The 20,980-nt window shown below is 37.0% G+C and overlaps 1 long non-coding RNA gene across 1 annotated transcript in view; it reads right to left on the bottom strand.

The window, feature by feature from the left end:
* Window positions 1-2,197: 2,197 nt before the first annotated feature.
* The window catches only part of LOC116873388, a 47,404-nt gene continuing 28,621 nt past the window's right edge, over window positions 2,198-20,980 (bottom strand). Inside the window, exons 3-4 of the long non-coding RNA XR_004383805.1 lie at window positions 3,926-4,024; window positions 2,198-3,623 (exon numbers count right to left, since the gene is read on the bottom strand). This is a non-coding gene — a long non-coding RNA (uncharacterized LOC116873388). The remainder of the gene's footprint in view (window positions 3,624-3,925; window positions 4,025-20,980) is intronic.

Genomic DNA, 20,980 nt, shown 5'->3' with positions numbered 1-20,980 from the left:
AATTTCTGAATTTTGGGTCAACTTTCTTGTTCTTTGACACACCATTTACCAAGAAAGACTGGAAATCTATCCTTCACAGAGGAGTTAAGTTTTGTCATCATAAAATGACCAGTGCTGTCTGAACAATTGCTTGAAATGAAATTAAGTATGACATGCAACATTGACATACAAACACATTTGATATCCATAAAGTAGATACATACTTTGTGACATTTTTACTTTTATAAAAAGGGGGTCAAATACCACAATGGTTGCACAATACATAATTACGAAACCCTGAAAGGGCCAAATAAACTGTTAATAGACATATCACCTGTGTATTCATAGTAGCTATATGTATCCTTACTACATACTTATTGCTCTAAAAAATGAATTAGAATTTCTTAAAAATCAAAATAAGATGGAGAGAATGTCTCAGTAGTGGTCACCAAATCTGGAAGTACTCTATGTAAACTTACTAATTTAGCCAACAAACTCGAAAGCATAGGAAATTGAAAATAAGAAAAATATTTAAAATAACAGTATTAAAATGAGAATCCCTTACAATAGTAAAGGAAAAGGTGGAAATCCTTGAAACATCAGTGAGCAGCCATGAGGAGGGAGTTGTTGTTTTTTTTAACACGAAGCCTGGCATCTCACAAATAACGTATGTTCCATATTATGTGGCAGTTGCTATAGTAACAACCTTTATTTTCTGAAACAGTACACAGATGTGTACAACATACTAACTTGCTGGTTATAAATTACGGATTTTCCCATAGTTCAATAACTTAAGAATTCTACGTTTCTGAAATCTCAAAAGTTCTTTTGTTATTAAATTTCTTTTATGAGATAATTTTCCTTGTACTTTCAAAATGAGAGTGTTCCCAAACAGGCCGAGAGAAAGAAGGGATGAGAAAATGGGGTATATCAGAGAGTACCAGCAGACTGAGGTCTGTTTTCTACAGAGTCTGAATGAAACCCACTGAAATGAGGACATTATTTTAATGAATTAGGCGTCATATACAATAGTGAAGAGAAATCAGTTGCTAGCAAAATGATGTTACAAATAAAGTTATGAATTGATTTTTTATTACAAGGTGTCATATTTACAGTTTTAAAATAAATGAAGATTATTTCTTAGAAAAGTTACGAACAATATAATTTTATAAGAGACAACAGTGTGGGGGAATGAATTAGGCTGGTTACTTGACTTCAAGTGAAGTTTTTTTGAATCTTAAGAAGGCCTGAGTCCGGGAAAAATGTCCATTCCTCTATTTAATAAGAGATTAGTATCTCTTTGTCAGGTGACAAAACAGAAAACAGAGTTTTACTGATTGGGATATTTTTCTTTTTATATTTTAACCTTAATTAACAAATATTTATCCAGTTCATTCTATGTGCAGGGAGCTGTCTGTGCCTAGATGTGTACAGATATGTGTAGAAACATAAATTATAGAAAAACTGAGTTCTGGAGATGTTTTTTCCCTATTCTGAAAATTTACATATGTTTTCCATTTGCTGGATCTGAATACTCTCTTTAATAGACAGTTCAAACTGTAGATTTTTAAACCTTGTCAAAGAGTCATCTCTGCAGCATTTTTCAGGCTCAAGTTTACCACCTGGGAAACACATTTGAAAATAAGGTTATATATTTAGCATTTACAGTTAAAAGTCAACTTTCTAAAATTGTGTGTCTGTGTGTATATACACATTTATATATATACATATATATATTTCATATACATATACATTTGTACACATATATACATATATATATTATATATATATATATATATATATATATTTCTAGATATAAGGAAGGGTACAAGTATCCTCCCGTAGAAAGTAACAAAGTAACAAACACCCCTGACTCAGAAAGTCCAGCAGTTACAATGCTGATAGATTTACCTAACAAACACAAAACACTTGGAAATGCTATTTCAAGTGACAATACAGTTAGATTCAAATTCAAAATTGTCTTATAGGAGCAATGACAGGATGCGAAACAATTGAATACCATGCAGACAAGAACAAATCATTTTGAAAAGCTTGCACCATTAAGTGGTTGTTAAAATTTTGCTAACGCTTTCCACACACATACTCCTTTCTGTATCATTCTGAGATATATTAAAAACAGGACCATGACTAATCCATTCAAATCCTTATAATATCAGAGAGAGAGAGAGAGAGAAATTTAAGTTATCACCTGATGGGGGCTTAGAGGCTAGAACTCGGAACCCAACCGAAAAAGAGTACTTCACTGTTAGATGCATTTTATAAGTATTACTTAAATTACATTTAAGTCATCAGATAATTATGAACTTTCTTCTCTTTTATATTTATATGGCATATTTATTGAATTGCACAGTATGCTTTTACAATAAAGTGCTTTTTACGTTGCCGCCTTTGTTCATCCAAAATAAAACTGACAGTTATCCTTTTATAAGCTATTCCGAGAACATTTTCTCTTCTTTGAAGCTGATTGATGCACTACTTTAAATGTTCCTGCAAATATCTTTTCAATTCAAGTTTTTGCATAATGTAATAAGAAGATAAAAGAATCCTATACTTCAACGAGAGACATTACAAAGCAAGTAGAGACATTATCAAGGGCATTAACATGCTCCTAATAGCAATAAAACCTTTTAACTGTCTGATGTAGAACATGCTCCCACCAAACCACCACATATTATGGTAATTGGCTCCAATTTCTGAATCTTACATTGTAAAGTTACAAAGAGTTAGGTAGAACTGAAAAACAAATCCAGAATGCTCATCTTGTTAGCGTTCCTGCTATAAGATGTTTGCCTGCTACCTTGAACGAGGACTGGTTTGGTCTGTGGAGCTGTGCTTTCCTGTGCTATCATATTTTCGCATCCTGTCTCATTTTTATTCCTCTTGACTCTGATATAAATACACATTTTTTTTCCCAAATAACCCTCTTCTAACTCCAAAACATCACAGTAACAAAAATAGCATTTTTCTCAGAATTTCAGTGTAACAAATGGGTTCTCTGTTCATGCCTGTGTCACATCTCATTCACTTTATATGTTCTCTCATCACAGGAAGATGTAATCGGGGAAAATTTTCCATGAGGGCACTTTGATTTTTCTTTACAACACACTACCAGATTACATGAGTAGCCTTTCCACTGTGGTTGAGAGGAAATATAATTTCCAACTAAAGTTGAGCCCAGATTCTGTTAAATTAAATAGCAGAGAGGGGGAAAAAATAGTTCTTGGCTTTATTCCTCTTAGATGGGAAGCAGGGCAGTGGGGAATTGACACGAGTCGGTCCTTGGTGATTAACCTGCAGTTTATGGTTATGTTTCCAGGTGACGCGCCCATCGCGCAGGAAGCTTCTCGCAGGCTGTGGAGAGCAGCCTGTCTGCTTTGAGAAGTGCAGATCTATCAGGATCCAGAGTCGGGCTCTGAAAAAGCTGTCATTTCACGTCTCTAAAACAGCCTCTGATTTAATGTACAAGATGTCAAGAAGTAAAGGACAATAAAATAAAAGCCAAAAAGGAGAACTATTTCAATTAAGAGGCATTTCTGTACCAATTCTTGGAAATCTAGTAAAATAAAAATTGTCAGAATCAATCTGTGTTTAAAAAGTTGATTTTTGTGGTGCTTACAGAGAAACTGCAAGACAGAAAAAAAAAATACAAATTATTAACAGAGCAATTGAAGCTTAAAAAATTCCTTTCTCACTAGGTAGATATTTGGTTGTTAAATTTTCCTAAGGGACCTAGGGAAAGCGTTTGCATAGAAGGTGCTGGGAGCTGGGAGAGAGGAATAAATAAAATAGAAAGAAATAAATCCTCATACAGAAAAAAACTAACAAATGTAAGCTGCAGTCCTATAAGGACTTTCATGCATTTCCAAGAATTTAATATTTTGATTGTCAATAATTAGAAGATGCATGTAAGACTGTGGGAATTTACCTTTTATTGTCATGATTTTCTCAATGTGTTTGAATGTCCCTTTCAGAGAAAGATAAACATTTCTTCGAGGACTGCCCTGTCACCCCAGTAATCGAATACCTTAAAGGTGAATTGAGGAAAAAAAAATCTTGATGAAATTTGGGGTAACATTTTAGCTAAGAGTATAATAATAATAAAGATATAAGTATCACCAAAAATAAATAAATAAAATTCTACCAAATGTGACTTCCTATAGAAGACACAACTTTTTAATTTTCATTTCTTTTAAAAACATGATATTTAAGAAACATGAATTATAACTCCATCCTCCTCTTGTCCTTAGAATTTTTATGATGTTATGCTTTTTATTCCACATTTTCTGTTGAGAGGGAGATATGGCAGGGAAAGAAGGGGTGAATTCACTTGCTGTCCCCAACTGCTTTATACATTTCAGGGATATGCCCCTTTCTATGGTCTATTTCTGGGTCCTTTATTTAAGAAAAAAAAAAAATCAAGTTTCTCTGAAGGGAATACTTTACAGGAGAAAATTCACTCCCTTCTCATCAAATCAAGAACTTTTCTTAAAGTAACTCTACCACAAGCAAGAAGGGGAGCAGCCTCAGAACTGCCTCCAATCACAAGAAAAAAATAACAAAATCAGCTCACTCATGATTTCCTTAATATACTCAAAAAGAGATACAATCCCACTGATGCCTCTAAAAATAAGAATGAGGAAAGGGCAACTTTATTGATTCCCTGCAAACCAACGAACGTGTAACTTATTGATAATACTAAATACCGTCTAAGCCTTTAGTGATTTCCAACCAAAAGTCTGCCTCTGAATGAAGGTTTAAATCATCGTATTAATATATTAGGGGGGAAATTATCATGGGAGACACTTGGAAATTAATTAAAAACCCTGCACTCAGTTTGTTTGTGAGAGGAGATAAATATCACACATGGGAAATGATGCCTGACAACCGCCATAGTTTTCAGATCCAAAATTAGACCCTGACAGCTATGTCTTTGTATGACTCTCCTTGGGGTATAATATGCAGAGGTATAGAATGAGAAAATTTCTGATAGAAGTATTTATTACTGACACTTCCGAAACATTCCACGTGTGGCATCAGCAAAGCATGTTCCTCCACCTTCAACAGAAATGTCAGGTTTCCTTCCAAGATTTTTTTTTTCTATTCCTCTACCCCCTTCCCCTCCCCCCCCCCCCCATCCACCATCACCCCCCCTTCTTCTCTAAAATATGATTTTTTTTTTTAGAAGTTCAACAGCAGCCCCTGGTGGAACTCAGCAGTTGTTTCAGCCTGAGCACAGTTGTTCAAGAAACTTCATCCCTCTTGTCAATAAAAAGAAAAGTCTGTCCATTTGTCTATCACCACACCTGCACACTGTTCCTACAGGTCAGAGATCAGGATGAAGCCCTGAATGTACAAAAGCTGTGCTTTGTGATGGTAATTTTGGCCAATTTCTGTGGCTGGAGTTTTGACAAAATATATATATATATATGTAGCAAACAATAAACATCTGTCTCAAATGTCACCTTCATTTTATTCATGATGACCAATAATTAACACTTCATGAACAATGCTTACCACAGAGTGTGTGGAAATGAAGTGACCCCTCACGCGTGAGCCAGTGATCACCATTTTGTTTGGCTCATGTTGTGACAGAATCAGCTTTGTCACTAAGCAAAATGAGTTCTACAAAATGACAATCCTATGCAAAGAAGGGATTTCTCTGGGTCATGTTCAGAAAGCACCACAGAATGCCACTATCTAGCCCCATCAGAATGGCAAGCTAGACTTAACAAGCAAACCTACCAAAATGCTTCTCAGTCTCTCTGAGAAGTCTACTCCTTTCCCTGCTTGGTGGGCAGCCACAGATTATCATTTGAGGACAAGGAGGAAATGTGTGGCTCTTTGCATTAGGCATGGATGTCTGCACCTTTCATAAAGGTGCCTGGTAGAGGTGCTCCAATCCAGCTTCCCTTCCTATGGGGCCATCTGCCTAGAGGATAGTCCACACTTGTCTTAGCACAAAGTCATGGTTCTGTTGCTAAACCTTGTGCCTTTGGGGCAGCATCACTGCCGAGGAGTTGCCATTTCCTCATTCACACAAAGGTGCCACATAGGCTAGAGGTAGCCTTGGTCCTAGACAAGGAAAGAGAGAATTACATACTGAAGAAGCTTGCTTTCCTGATCCTTGAGGGTGCCAGGGTTGGGGGACATGGTAGGCATTCACCCTCCATGAGGCTGATGCTAAGACAAAGGAACAACTGGCAATTTACTCAAAATACCCAAAGGTTTACTTGAGTAAATTTATTCACTTGTGTATTTTGACTTTTCTCTTCTTAAATGACGCAGACTATTAAAATGGAAAGCAAACAGAACTTTGAAAGTTCTGAACAGCTTTATGATAAATACTAGAATAGCATTTATATGAAAAGGTTTTTTTTAATTTTGCAAGTATTACACTTTACATTAGCCCTTCCCTTGCCCCTGAGTTCACTTACATCTCTTGACTAATCTCACGGGAAGCCGAATCAGTGAGCTGATGTGTTGAGACCAGAGATAATCCCAAAACAGGCTGCATAGTGAGAAGCTCATGGGCACTGTATTTGACACAGGGGAATAAGAGGTATAAAAAGAAATAACACTGGTCTCCAATGAGTTACATCTAGTGGAGGAACTATATCTATCTGGATAACTTTAACACAGTGTGGTAGCGGCAAGCAGAGTCCTAAAAGACAGAGTGGGGCCCTTAGCTGGCCTTATGTAGGGATAACACTTGCACAACATCTTAAAGAAACTATAAAGGAGCTATAGAAAAGAAAGGTAGAGGGCAAGATAGGAGGAGAATCCCTAGGACCCAAGGATGAGGGTGTAACAGGACGCAGTATATCTGAAGAACTCTGGGCAGTTTGATCCTGCCAGCGCATAAAGGACAAGATGGCACATGTGAGTAGAGGCTGGGGAGGCAGGTCCATCCAGTCATGGAGAGCCCACCTGCCCTCTGAAGGAGATTGGGATTGTCCTTTAGGCCATGGGAACAATGAAAAGACTTCTGTTAAGGAGTGGCACAGAAGGGGATGGCCTGAGACTGCAGGTCAGAAGACTAGTGAAAGTTTTTGTGATTGTCCAAGAGAAAGAGGATAAAGGCCTGCATCCTAGGGGTGGTAGTGCAGTTGGAGAAGAAATGGCAGGTTTCAGAAATATTCAGAGATGAAAACCGAGAGCAGTTCGTGCCTTAGTGGATAGGGGCACTGGGGGGCGGTCTTGGATAATCCCTAGGGTTTAGGTATAGGGGACAACATGGATTGTGATGCTGACTTAGAGACCACAGGGGCCAGAATATGGCTTAAGGGAGAAGATGACACTCTAAAGTAGTATTTCTCAAAATATGTCCTCGAGTGCCCTCCTCTGGCCTCTGGACAGCTGCTTATAGTATTGGTTATTGACACCACCCACAAATGTCATGGCGGGAGAGGACCTCATAGGTGAAGTTCAGTGTCTTTCAAACTGTGTGCTATGGGGGTCAGATAGGTGGCACAGCAGTCAGAGCTACAGTCTGCCTTCCTTGAGTCAACCCAAGAGGGTCCACTTTTCCTATTGTGTACATTAGAATACTTCAAAAAATTTAGTTTGAAAAAGGAAAACCACAGTTTGAAAACCACTTCCTTTTACAGAGAGGAAACTGAGGCTCATAGAAGTTGAACTATCTTGCCCACAGACACAAGTCTGTAGCAAAGGCTGAACTAGATCTATGGCACCTAGTTCACCGGCCTCAATCCCTCTGCGCTATGGCTTCCTGCAAGAAGTAATTGTTTACTTGTGCCATGTTTTATAAAGTTGCCAGGAACCTCCTCAACTCCGCCATGCTCTTAGCAATTTCCTCCGCTTTAGTCTTTCAGTAAATGTTTATTGAGCATCTTCTGCATGCCAAGACTTCTTCTACTGAGAATACCTGGGCATTTCTGTTTGGATTCCTGGTTCTGGTTTGTGATTCTCTGGTAGAGCTCTGCAGTCCCACTAGTATTCCACCGTGACTGGATACAGTATGACCCAAGAAGCAGACAGGTATACTGGGAATTAATTCAGCCCCAAGTAAACAGTATTATGGGTTTCCTAATTCATTGGAGGATATAGCTAACTTGTGTTTTTTAATCAAATTTTTGAAAATATATTTTTTAAAAAATCCATGAAGCTCTTAACATACAATAAGGTGCTATTCATAATTTTTAAAGGAATGACTTTTCAGATGTTACATACATGTTACTGTATTCCATACACAGTCTAGGGCTCACTGGAAAAAAACACCTCACAACTCAATAAGCTTAACTTTATGAAACTTAGACCTGGTATCTGAAGTAATTGCAGGATAGCTTGCTTTCCAAAAGTGAGAATTCAGACCAATAAACTTGATAACCCTTCTTCTCCATCATATAACTCAATAGCTGTTTGTCCCAATAGGGTAATTCCTAAAAGAAGGAAAAGCAAATCCCTACCTAGAGAAATAAATAGAGAGACAAATGTAAGCTGAGGGGCTATGACAGCCTGTTGATCTCTCTCTCTCTCAAAGACCAATCCATCTTGAGAATCTGGTCCCAAGACTTCTAGAAGGGAACAGTGTGCTGCCACCCTGTCAGGTATATGAATCAAGGTGGGGAACAGGAGGCAGCTAGGGGAAGCCCTCCGGCGTGGGGACTGCCAGAGCTGGGATCCGCACAGGTCTTTCCAAGAACATTATATAACATCTTAACTATGGAGAGAAATCCATTGTTCTGTCTCTCCTGTTGGGGAATCCATTCTTCATCTTATTAAATTCCTAAAAATAAGGTATGAGAGAATCAGTCTTCAACTGCCCCATTATATATCACCACCCCACCCTAATCAATCTCTCATTTTCTTTCTGTGTTCTTTCCATTTGCAAGTAAGTCTTAAAATCAGAAACTCTGTGTATACCAACATATAAACAACACAATTCATTCAAAAAGGGCATTAAGAGTACACTTAACTTGGAACGCCTGGGTGGCTCAGTTGGTTAAGCATCTGTCTTCGGCTCAGTTCATGATCCCAGGGTTCTGAGATTGAGTCCTACATTGGGCTCCTTCCTTAGCAGGGAGTTTGCTTCTCCCTCTGCCTGAGACTCTCTGCTTATGCACACACTCTTTCTCTCTCGCTCTCTCTTTCTGACAAATAAATTTAAAAATCTTGAAAAAACAAGAGTATACTTATCTTAATGAGCACTGAGAAATGTATAGAATTATCAAATCATCATATTGTATATGTGAAACTAATAAAACACTATGTTAATTATATTTGAATAAAAATAAAAAATAAATAAAAACAAAGCACATTTGAGGAATTAGGGTTACAGGCAATCTAATAAAGGAAAGATAGTTAATAAAACTGCTAGGTTAGGTACAAAACTGGTTAATGTCCTTAGGGTAATTAATAAAATCTTTGAGATTATTTTTTCCATCAGAGAGAAATTTACAAATTATTGGTGTAACCTCACAGTGCCTGGGCTCTAATCAAATAGTAAATGGCAAAGATAAGCATAAGTATATTCTCCTAGAGATTTTATAAGTTGGGGGTGAACCAATAAAATAAAAATAAAAAATAAATAAAACCATGTGGAGTTGAGTTGCAAGTAAGAGAGAAGGGAAATAAAGAAAAAAATCCAAGATAATAGCTCAAAAAGATGTCCAGTCTCACCTGTTATAACCTCATTTCCTCAGAGATGAAAAATCCAAGTCAGGTGGCTCGTCTAAGATTATCCCACCCCACTATTCTCACATAGCAGTCATGACTGAGGGTAGGAGGCAAATAAGCAAACAAACAAGTTTTAAAAATCAAACAAAAGCTTATTGTCTCCACAGATTCCTACTTAAACCAGCCTCCTTCATACTGTAAGGTGTCCTAGTGAATGGACACACTGAATCTTGAGGGAGCAAGCATTCATTTTATCACTTGTCCCCATCGCCCCTCACACTCTCCTCCTCATTTGCACAAGTAAATCCAGAGTTAATGTTCTTTTGAGATGATCATGTTTTTGGTATTTTGGTCTAATGTCCTAAGAAATCTTCCTTCATAGCAATTTATTTTATTCCCTCAACAAAACTTAATTGGAAACTTATTATGCATCGGCCATAGAGATTAGTGAGGAAGAGAGTGAGTTCTGCTCTCTTGCTTATCTGCTCACAACTTTGTAATTGTGTGTCACAGTGCAGGAACCATATGCCTTTCCCAAATGCAACAAATTTATTTATCTATCATCTTTTTTTATACCAAGAGGCTTAAAATAGTTTAAAAATCCCTTGGAGCTCATCTCCTGTGTGGTAAATAACAATATTGGTATATTACCTCTATGTTCCTCCTTTGGGTATTCCAGCATCCTCCTTTCTGTGAATTCCTCTGAAATTCTGCCCTCTAGACTGGCCTTGTCTGAATGCAATGACATTGAGTTCCAAATTAATGAAATTCCACATACCACATGAAGGCTCTCTGGGAGGATTTAACAAAATGAAGTACCTTGGTGAGTTCTTCAAATTCCTCAGAGTCCAATGACTGAAGATGTCCCAGAATGGAGAACTGAATGTGGCTTTAAGACACAAGGTAAATGGGGCACAGAATTTTCTGTCAGGTCTTTAGAAGCATCTGATGAAATGCTATCAAAAGTTCCAAAACCTTTAACATGACTATGAAAATGAATATAGCCTCACATACCTAGGACTGAAAGAAATTAAGTTGGGCCTAAAATATAGTTGGCCACCTTTCCAAAAAAATGGAAAATGTGACCCAGCTGTAGAAGGCACTGTTCCTAAAGGTTAAGAACTTGACTCATCTATGTAGTCAATAAATATCAGCTATTCTTACTATTTCTCTTCTGAGCATTTCAACTTAGTGTTTATTACTATGATTGAAAATCTTACACACTGCCGCCAATTAAGTCTGTGAAAATTTGCTTTAATTACAATGTTAGGTATAATTTTCTTTTTGGAAATAATAATGTACCATATGTAAAAAAAAGAAATTAATCTTGGGCTTGCCTCCCTTGCTTTCCAGCTCTTTTATTAAATTTAGTTATGATAGGTTCAAAAGCCAGAGCAAACATCCTGTTAGTTAGCAACATTCTACTGACACCAAGAAGGTCCAACTGGCATGAGAGATATACTACAAGTGAAACACACTAAAGATTGCTTGAAACACATTCTAACATGATCCATTTTTTCCAAAACAGTCAGGCTGCTCTAGCATACCTAAGTGAGAAGTATTTTTCCAAGCAATAGATATCAGTGAGTTTAATCACACATTTATTGAATGTAAATTTTGTACAAAATATTGAGCAAGTTGCTGTGAGAAAAGTTACGATACATTTCCTCAAGGAGCTTGCTGTCATGAAGTCCATATCCTCAGAAACTTTTGGTTCCACACTTCTCCCAGCCTATTCTGAATAAAGATGAAGAAAACCAAAATTTTTTTGAAACTCTAAGAAACCTTTGATTCAATCACTATGTCTCGTAGCAGAGCTTAAAGACTATATTTTCCTTTGTGTATTTGATATTTGAGAATAATGAATTCAAAAATTGTTGGGGAAAGTAGGTCTGTAATTGACCTCCTAGGGAAACGACGTGAAATCCCTTCAAAATTCCCACCAGGAGTGGAAGAGAAGTGGATTCAGATACAGCACTCTGAAACCTTCCCAAGCTTTCTCCACTGGAATTCTAATTAGTAAGATCCCTTTAAGCAATTTAAAATCTGCTTAATTTAAATACAGGAAGTGTTTCCTTGGGCTCTATAATACTTTGGCAGAGCTGATCCTATTTCCTGAGATTAAATAGAAGAAAATTCTTTCCTCGGGAGACTAAACTGCACACAATAAGATCATTCATTAGAATGTTCATATAAATTCAAAATATACCATGGGAAGAGTAATGTCTTCTTCATAAAAGGTAACACCCTAGAAATGCTAAGTGGAGCCAAGACTGGTTTTACTCTTGAGTTTTGGCCTTTGTAGGATAAAATTTCTTTGAGAAGAATTACTGAGGTGATAACTCATTTTGACAATGAAACCAAGTACAAGATAACTAAAACAAAAAAGAATTTAATCCTTTTTCCTAAATAAAAAACGTCTGCTGATATTATTTGCTTCTTCAGAGTTTTGCATCCATTCATAAGAACAAAGCTATACCTTTCTGTAGCTGATTCTTATTCTTTGTATCACTTAACACTTGGCAGTAGGAAAATTTCAGAAGCCTAATACCAAGACCTGTTACCCAAAGGTCTGGTTGGTAAGGGGAGTGGAAAGGATATGCTTCTGAAACTTTTTTATTGTCCAGGAAAACAAAGGGGAGCACTTTTCAATCTCTTGCCATCCTTCTGTAAATATACATCACCTCACTAAATTTGATAGCTAAATAGTGTTCTGACAGTGTTGTTGAGACTTGTATGTCAGATTTAGAAATGTTATTGTAGAGACTTACTTTGATGGTGCGATTTTAGAAGCTTATTTTCCTCCTAAACAAATGTATTATAGAGTGATGGATAACAGAGATTCAAAGGATTACAATGAGAGATCAAGGAGTTCACCTGTAATATCTATTGCATTGACAGCCGACTTTATTGAAGTTTCACAATATTAACTGCCTCTCTGTGGCCTGGCTGAGCTGGCTAGGTGATTATCAATTTATCACCAGTCAAAACACAGATTGCTTCATGTACAGTGTCTGTGGCATAATCATGTACCTTGAATCCAATCAAACTAGAATGATCCTACTAAGATGATTCTTCTAAAAGTGAAGAAGAAACATTAGTTGGGAAATTCTCTAATGAAATTATGTCTAATTCATGGTTGATAGAACATCTTTCTTGGAGCCTACGTCAAGAATGCACCACTCCAAAAGGAAGTAAAACAAAGCCCAGGAGTTAGATTGGGGAGAACTTTAAAAATATTTACTCTTTCTTCCTTAGGCTTGCTTTCTCTAACCACTTCTCACTCCCACTTCAGAGACAGCAAGTAGGAACTTGACCAGTCTTTAAAATCACCTCCACCGTGCAAGACTTAAACCTTGAAACTCTACTTAGCCTTATGGGAACTAACTGAGTTACATGTAGGACATTATCTGGAATAACAAAGGACCCAGCACTGAGATTCTTACATTATAGTTTTGACTCTATTATAAATGTAGTAAAAGCTTAAAGTGTTTTTACATTTCCACCCTATTTCCGGATCCATCCTGTACCAAGGTCTAGTTTTTCTCCACATATTGAGTTTCATCAGTAGCCATTCCAATTAATATTTATTAAATGCAGGATTGGAAGGAGAAGATTTTGGCCTTGGATGTTTGTTTGATCGGGGCAACACTTAATAGCTACCCTAACACTTACTGACCACTTACTATGGTACTAATCTAAGTACTTTTCATATTTGAACTCATTTAATGTTCTTAATCACCCCGTGAAGAAAGTACTATTATTTAGCCTGTACTTTCAATGAAAAAAGTGATGAGCAGAAATATTAAGTATTTATCCAAGATTACCCAGCCTACAAATAAGTTGAACCCAAGCAGAATGCTCTATGACCTTATAAATGCTAAGACCCCAATTATTTTCAGTCATACACTGATTGGATTGAGTTGCTCTGCTCTTTTTCTAGCTGCTTACCATTGTATAAAGTTAACCCTCTCTAGAAAAAAAGAGCACCATCCAGAGCTTTTACAATGTTTCATGCAAAGTTTCTGGTACTCAATAAACTATTAGCCGACATACAAAGAAATAAGAAAAAAGAAAAAGAAAGACAATAGAAATAGGGTCACAGATAATTCAGACATTAAAGTTATCAAATATGGATAAATATATTTTAAAAATAGATGACAAGATAGCTTCACTAGAAAAAAATGGAATCCATTGAAAGAGAATCAAGAGGAAATTCTAGAAGTGAAAGATACAAAAATTAAAATTAAGAAGTCAACAGAAGGGTTTAATAGCAGATTAAACACAGGTAAAAAGAGGATTAGTACTGTAAGATAGCTCAGTAGAAAATATTCAGCCCCTAGAAAATAGTGCAAGAGACACATGAGTGATGGCAAAAGTGTAACTGGATATCTAGAAGTGCATTCGAGAGGGAATGGGGGCTAAAGCAATATTTAAAGACATAATGTCTGAGAATTTTCTAAAACAGATGAAAGATACCAAACTCCAAGCAGGATAAATAAGCTACTCATCACACCATAGTAAAACTTGCAAATGGCAAAGACAAAAACAAAGCCATAAGAACAGCTGGATGAAAAAGGATATTACCTTCAAAGGAGCTACAACAATGACAACTAAGTTCTGAACAGAAACCTTGGAAGCCAGAAGAATATAGAATGCATCTTAAGTGCCAAAAGAAATTTTGACAACTTAGTAGTCTATAGACAGTAAAAACATCCTTCAGATATAAAGGCATCCAAAAAAAAAAAAAAAAAGAGAGACAGAGCATTTGTTGTCAGCAAATCCATACTAAAACAAATACCGAAGGGGTTAGGAGGACCATGATCCCAGATGGAAAGACAGAAATTCAGGAAGGAATGAAAAGCAATAGAAAGGTAAATATGAGTATAAATATAAATGACCATTGACTAAAAAGCAATAATAATATACTATGAAGTTTAAAATACATGATTAAAATGCATGAGAGCAATACTCTCAGGCAAAGGGGGTAAATGGAATTAATACGTTATTAAATCCTAGCATCGTCTGAGCAGTGGTAATTTGTATTAGATCTATTAAGTAAAGATGCATGCTGTTGTATCCAGTAAATATAATCCCAAATATATCCATACATTACTTACATTAAATGTAAATGGACTAAATACTTCAACTGAAAGATAAAGTTTGTCCAACTAAATGAAAAAATAGAAATTCAACTGCACATTGCTAAATGAGTGCATCTGAAATCACAGAGTGGAGAGATGTAAGCACTAACTATCATTAAACATAAAAAGTGACATTTCCTACTAATATTTAAAAGTTAATCTGCCAGATGTGGAGATGAAAAAATGATAAAATTAAACAATAATTTAGGGATGCTTATAATTATGATAAGACTCTTTTTAACAGCAAGAGCAATTAACAAAAAAAAAATCTAGGATAGGGATGCCTGGGTGGTTCAGACAGTTGAATGCTGACTCTTGGTTTCATTTCAGCTCAGATCATAATCTCATGGGTTGTGAGATGGAGTCCCAAGTCTGGCTCCACATTCAGTGGGGAGTCTGCTTAAAGATTCCATCCCTCTGCCCCTTACCCCACTTGCCACTCACATGCTCTCACTCTCACTCTCTCAAATAAATAAATAAATCTTTAAGAAAAACATCCAGGATAGTGGCATGAGATAGAACTAGGCAGGAACATAAACAAGAACAAGGGTATCTTTAAGGTGTATTGTGGATTCACACTCTTATTTTTTTCTATTATTCTTTAAACTATATATATGTTATACATTATCTCTTTTTTGTGTGTATGATTTATCTGACAATAAAAGAACTTTTTAAATAGTAAAAAAGTTAATCTGCTAGAAAGATATGACAATTTTAAATTCAGTCTCTCAAAAAGTAAAGCAAAAATTAACAGAACTAAATATAGAAAGAGATAAGTCCATAATTATAGTAGGAGACTTCAACAAACTTTGAAAAATTACTCACTGAACAGTCAGGCTAAATAATATATTAATAAACTTAATTTAATTGACAGATACAAAATTCTCCATCTAATAAGGGAACATGAGACATTTACCAAAACTGACCACATTCTGGGCCAGAAAATGAGTTCTCAAGTCCCCCAACATTTCAAAATATTGAAACCATTAATGTATTCTTTGAACCAGTGGAATTAAGCAAGAAATCAGTAACTAGATTAAAAAAAAAAAAAATCCAACAAATACTTGAAAATTGGTCAAAGAAATAAGAATAGAAATTATAAAATATTTTTAAATAAATGATGATGAAATATGACATCAAAACTTGTGAACACAGCTTAAGTTGTGCTGAGTGGGAAAAAGTCAGTGACAATGGTTATTCGAGGAGGGATGATGGCTGAGAAGCAGCATAGCAGGGGCTGGTAATGTTCTATGTCTTGCTGGAGGAGGTGATTACATGAGTATTGTCCCTCTGAGAAAAATTCAGCATGCTCTACACTTAGGATGTGGGCATGTTTCTATATGCATGATTATACTGCAAGGAAAATTTTACTTTAAAAAAATCAGAAAGTATTCCTGACTCTTCTTTTTCTCAATCCTCACATTCCAGATCATTAACATTTCTTGCCAGCTTCAATTCAAAATTTATCCAGAATCTGGTTATTTCTCACTACCACCAGCTGCTAATCTTGTATAAACCAACATCATCTCTTTCTTGATTCATTTCCATTTCATCTCTGGTCTTCCTTCTTCTACCCTTGCTTCTTATAGCCAATTTTCAACACAGTCATTAGTGTAAACTGTTAAAGCTGAATCACAGTATGTCACCACTCTCCACAAAACTATCTGATTGGCTTCTCATTTTACTCATAGTAAAAGCCAAATAATAGTCACGACTATGTCTCTACATCATCTGGACTCCCATCCCATCACCTACTTCATCTCCTACCCCCCACATCTTGACCACTCTGCTCTAGCCTTACTGCCTCCTGGCTCTTTGCAAACATGACAGGCACATTCTTGCCCCGTGACATGTTCTTCCATGTGCCTGGATATTTCTTCACCTAGAGTCACATGGCTCATTCCCTCATTTCTTCAGATCTCTGCTTAAATATCACCTTCATCCCTGACCACTATCACTGCAATTCTTTCCACTACCAACAACTTCCAATCCCTTTTCAGTTCAATTCATCAGATATTTATCTAGTGCCAATGTGAGCCAGGTGCTTAGGACAAATAAGTAAACAAAACAAAGTTTCTTGCCTACTTGGGGCCTCGATTCTAAAAGGAAGAGACAAACAATAAGCATAGTTACTTTAATTATACAGTGTGTTAGAGGTAGATAAACGCTTTGCAAATAAAACTGGGGCAGGTCAAGCAGCATTTGTTAGGAGTTAAAATTAAATTATAAGTAGGGTGTTTAATGTTTCTTTTTTTTTTTTTTAAGATTTTATTAATTTATCTGACAGACAGAGATCACAAGCAGGGAGAGAGGCAGGCAGAGATGGGGAGTGGGGGAGGCTCCTTGCTGAGCATCGAGCCAGATGCAGGGCTTGATCCCAGGACCCTGGGATCACAACCTGAGCTGAAGTCAGAGGCTTTAACCCACCGAGCCACACAGGTGCCCCAAATTATAAGTAGGGTGTTTAGAACAAGCTTTATTGAGAAGAATGACATCTGAACAAAACTTTGAAGGTAGAAGGGAATTAGTGACTTAGATATAGGGAGAAGAATGTTCAAAACAGGGAGAACAAAGTGCAAAAGCCAGAGGTGGAGTGTGCCCAGTATGTTGGAGGGACAGTAAAAAGGCACAAATGGCTAGAGTGGTGGGTAGGGTGAGCAACCAACTGTCCAAGTTCACCAGGGACTCAGGGATTTCCTGGGATGTGTGACTTTCAGGGCACCCAGGGCAAACTGAGATGGTTGGTCAGTCACCCTAGTGAGAAAGTGTTACAGGAGGTGAAATCAAAGAGATAATGGGGGTGAATCATCCAGATCTTTAAAGATCATTTAAGGACCTGACTTTTAACATGAGGAAAGCAGGGAGCCATTGGAATATTTTGAAGAAAGGAATGACACGATCTGAGTTACATTTAAAAAACCTCTTTCTATTGCTGTGTTGAAAATGGGACATACAAAAACAAGGGCAGAAGAAGTGATGCCATCCCAGATGCTATTGCGGTAATCCAGGTGAGAGTTGATGGTAGCTAGGATGAATGACTTTTTATGAGATGGTAACAAGTGGGCAAATTCTGTAAGGTGAAACAAATAAGAATTCCTAACAGACAGGATGAGAAGTATAAAGGAAAGAGGAAGGATGACTTTCCAGGGGTTTGATCTGAGCAACTCTAAGAATGGAGTTGCCATCAGCTGAAATGAGAAAAACTGAACATACAGCAAGTTTGACAAGAAGAAAAATCAGTCCTATGTTAGACACGTTATATCGCCTTTTCTGCTTCATTTTCCTCCATAGCGCTTACCAACACTGACATGCTATGTATTTTACTTACTTATTATTTATATTCACCCATTAGAATATAACCTCCAAGAAGGCAAAGACTTTTGTTTTGTTCACTGCTCTATCCCTAGTTTCTAAAATAAATTTACCTACTATGTAAGGATTTATAGTGTCTCCTTGATGATTAGAACAGTGCTACGCTCCAGGAATACAGTAAAACACATGACATGTTCTTAGGACTGCCAGATAAAATACAGGATGGCCAGTTACATTAGAATGGCATATAAATAATGAATAATTCTCAGTGTATGTATGTCCCATATTCAAATATGTATGTCCCATATGCAAATATTCAATTATGGGATATAATTATACTAAAAAAATACTTGTTGTTTATCTAAAAATCAAATTTAATTGGCATCTTGTATTTTTATTTGCTAAATCTCAAAACCCTCATGCTTTCTGTGTGTAAGGAGGCTAAATGATAATGGGATATACAGAAAAGTAAACAGTCTGTATATAATAACTTTAGGAATGCAGGAAACCATGGGATCTTGCAGGAAAGGTATCCACGCATAGACTGTGGACAGCATCTGAGAAGCTTCCTGAGAGAAACGATATTATAATATGGTAACGACAGTAGAGGTACCTAGTTGAAAAGTAGAAGAATATCCCAGGGTGACAGAACAGCATGGGCCAGATTTGGAGGACAGAGAGACCATAGGATACTCAGGAAGTTGCTAGTTGACCTGGTGTCTCAGATGCACCCAGAGAACACAGTTGTGTAAGATGGGAATTAAAAGTTATTATCACCAAAAAGCACAGATGGCTGAGCAATTACTCTACCAGAGACCTAAGCAAAGGCCCATAAACACAGGCACCTGTCACCAGCTGCAAGAGCAGGGAAGGTGACCATCTTCCCGCCCACTAGGCAGTTGTAGCAGCACTAAGAGGGTTCTGAGATTCATGCCCACCAGCTGCATTTCACTGGGCTTGACCGTCAGGACCAAAGACAAAATGGAGAACAATTCTCTTCTAGTCCTTCCTTGAGATAGTGACTATGTTCTCCGTTACCTCCTAGGTAGAAACAAACAGATGGAACAAAACCTACTTTTATACAAAACAGGTAAACACTCCTGAAAAGTTGGGAGAAGGAAGAAATGCTGTAGGAAAGACTGGAATTTCTGTTAGCAAAATAGCTAGAAGTTGATGCCCTTTGCAATGTCTTTTGAATCCAAAGTCTGGCAACATTTGAACTCTACAAGAGTAAGCATTCTCAGCAGGGGTGATCCAACCCCCAGAGAGATGAAATTGGTTCTTGGAGGTAAGAATGTCTTTGATACTATAATGGTTTGTTACCCTGCAAAAGGCTAGAGTCCATAAACTGATCTATAGTGTATCTGTGGTTCTAAAACTACACCAGAATTTGGTGGAGGAGAGAATGAGGAAAGTTTTGTTTTTGTTGTTTAATGTCTAAGAAGGCTACTTAGGGATGGCAAGAATGAAAAAAGTTTTGATAACGTGCACCCGAATGTTTATAGCAGCAATGGTCACAATAGCCAAACTATGGAAAGAACCTAGATGTCCATCAAAAGATGAATGGGTAAAGATGATTTGGTATATATATACAATGGAACACTATGCAGCCCTCAAAAGAAATGAAATCTTGCCATTTGCAACTACATGGATAAAACTAGAGCGTATTATGCTGAGCAAAATAAGCCAATCAGAGAAAGACAATTATCATAAGATCTCCCTGATATGAGGAAGTTGAGAGGCAGCATGGGGGGCTTGAGGGGTAGGAAAGGAATAAATGAAACAAGATGGGATCGGGAGGGAGACAAACCATAAGAGATTCTTAATCTCACAAAACAAACTGAGGGTTGCCAGGGGGAGCGGGGAGGGAGAGGGTGGTTGGGTTATGGACATTGGGGAGGGTATGTGCTATGGTGAGTGCTGTGAAGTGTGTAAACCTGGCAATTCACAGACCTGTACCCCTGGGGCTAATAACACATTATGTGTTAATAAAAAATTAAAAAAAAAAACATGGAACTAGAGCAAAGCTCTACTTGAAGGATGGATACCAGGTGGGTGTGAAAGGTGTGTTCTTCTGGAAGAAGGGTAGGGGGCAGAGATATAAAGGAGCAAGAAAGGAAGGCACTCTGGGTGGTGCGAACAGCATCTGCACAGACTTTCAGAAAAAGTAAAAAGTAAACAACATAAAATGCAGGAGCATGGTTGAGTAAGATAAGGTCCAGGAAGGCTTTATTGGATTTAGCAATTAGGAGGTCACTGATCATTTAACCTCTTTGTGCTTCAGTTTCAATACTTGTTAAATTAAATTGAAAAATAATCTCCAAGGCAACTTACAGCTCCAAAGATTCTCTCACGCGGGCTGGGTCTCTTTTGACACAGAGACACACACAAAATCACATCCACACACTTATACACACTCCAAGCACACGTGCTAATCTCTTTCCTTAATCTGACTTTCTTATCTCTCTGCAGCTACATTTGCCTTTGGAGGATTCCAGTTCTCTTTGTTTAATGATAACAACACTTTTTAAAAAAAAAATCAGTTACCAGAGTCTATAATTCCCTGATAAGCAGAGCTGCTGGACAATAAACTGGTTAATATTTGTTCCTATAAACATTCCTAATGCCTTATAAATAACTTTTACAGTGCAATAAAATCTTCAGAATGTGACCAGATTTTTCTTTCACTTCAAAAAATGATTTTAAAACCCAGATTCACTCAAATGGGGCAAAAAAAAAAAAAAAAGTTATTTCCTCCTAACCTATCACTCATTCATTAAATATTTTCTAAGTACCTACTATGTGTCAAACAGTATAATAAGTGGTTGGGAAATTAACAGTGAATAAAATAAACAGTCCATAGCTTCCAGGAACTCAGAGGAGGAAAG

The sequence above is a fragment of the Lontra canadensis genome, unplaced genomic scaffold (genome assembly GCF_010015895.1).
Source record: "Lontra canadensis isolate GAN:19392208 unplaced genomic scaffold, GSC_riverotter_1.0 scaffold33, whole genome shotgun sequence".
Taxonomy (NCBI): Eukaryota; Metazoa; Chordata; class Mammalia; order Carnivora; family Mustelidae; genus Lontra; species Lontra canadensis.
This window is presented reverse-complemented; position numbering and strand designations above follow the sequence as displayed.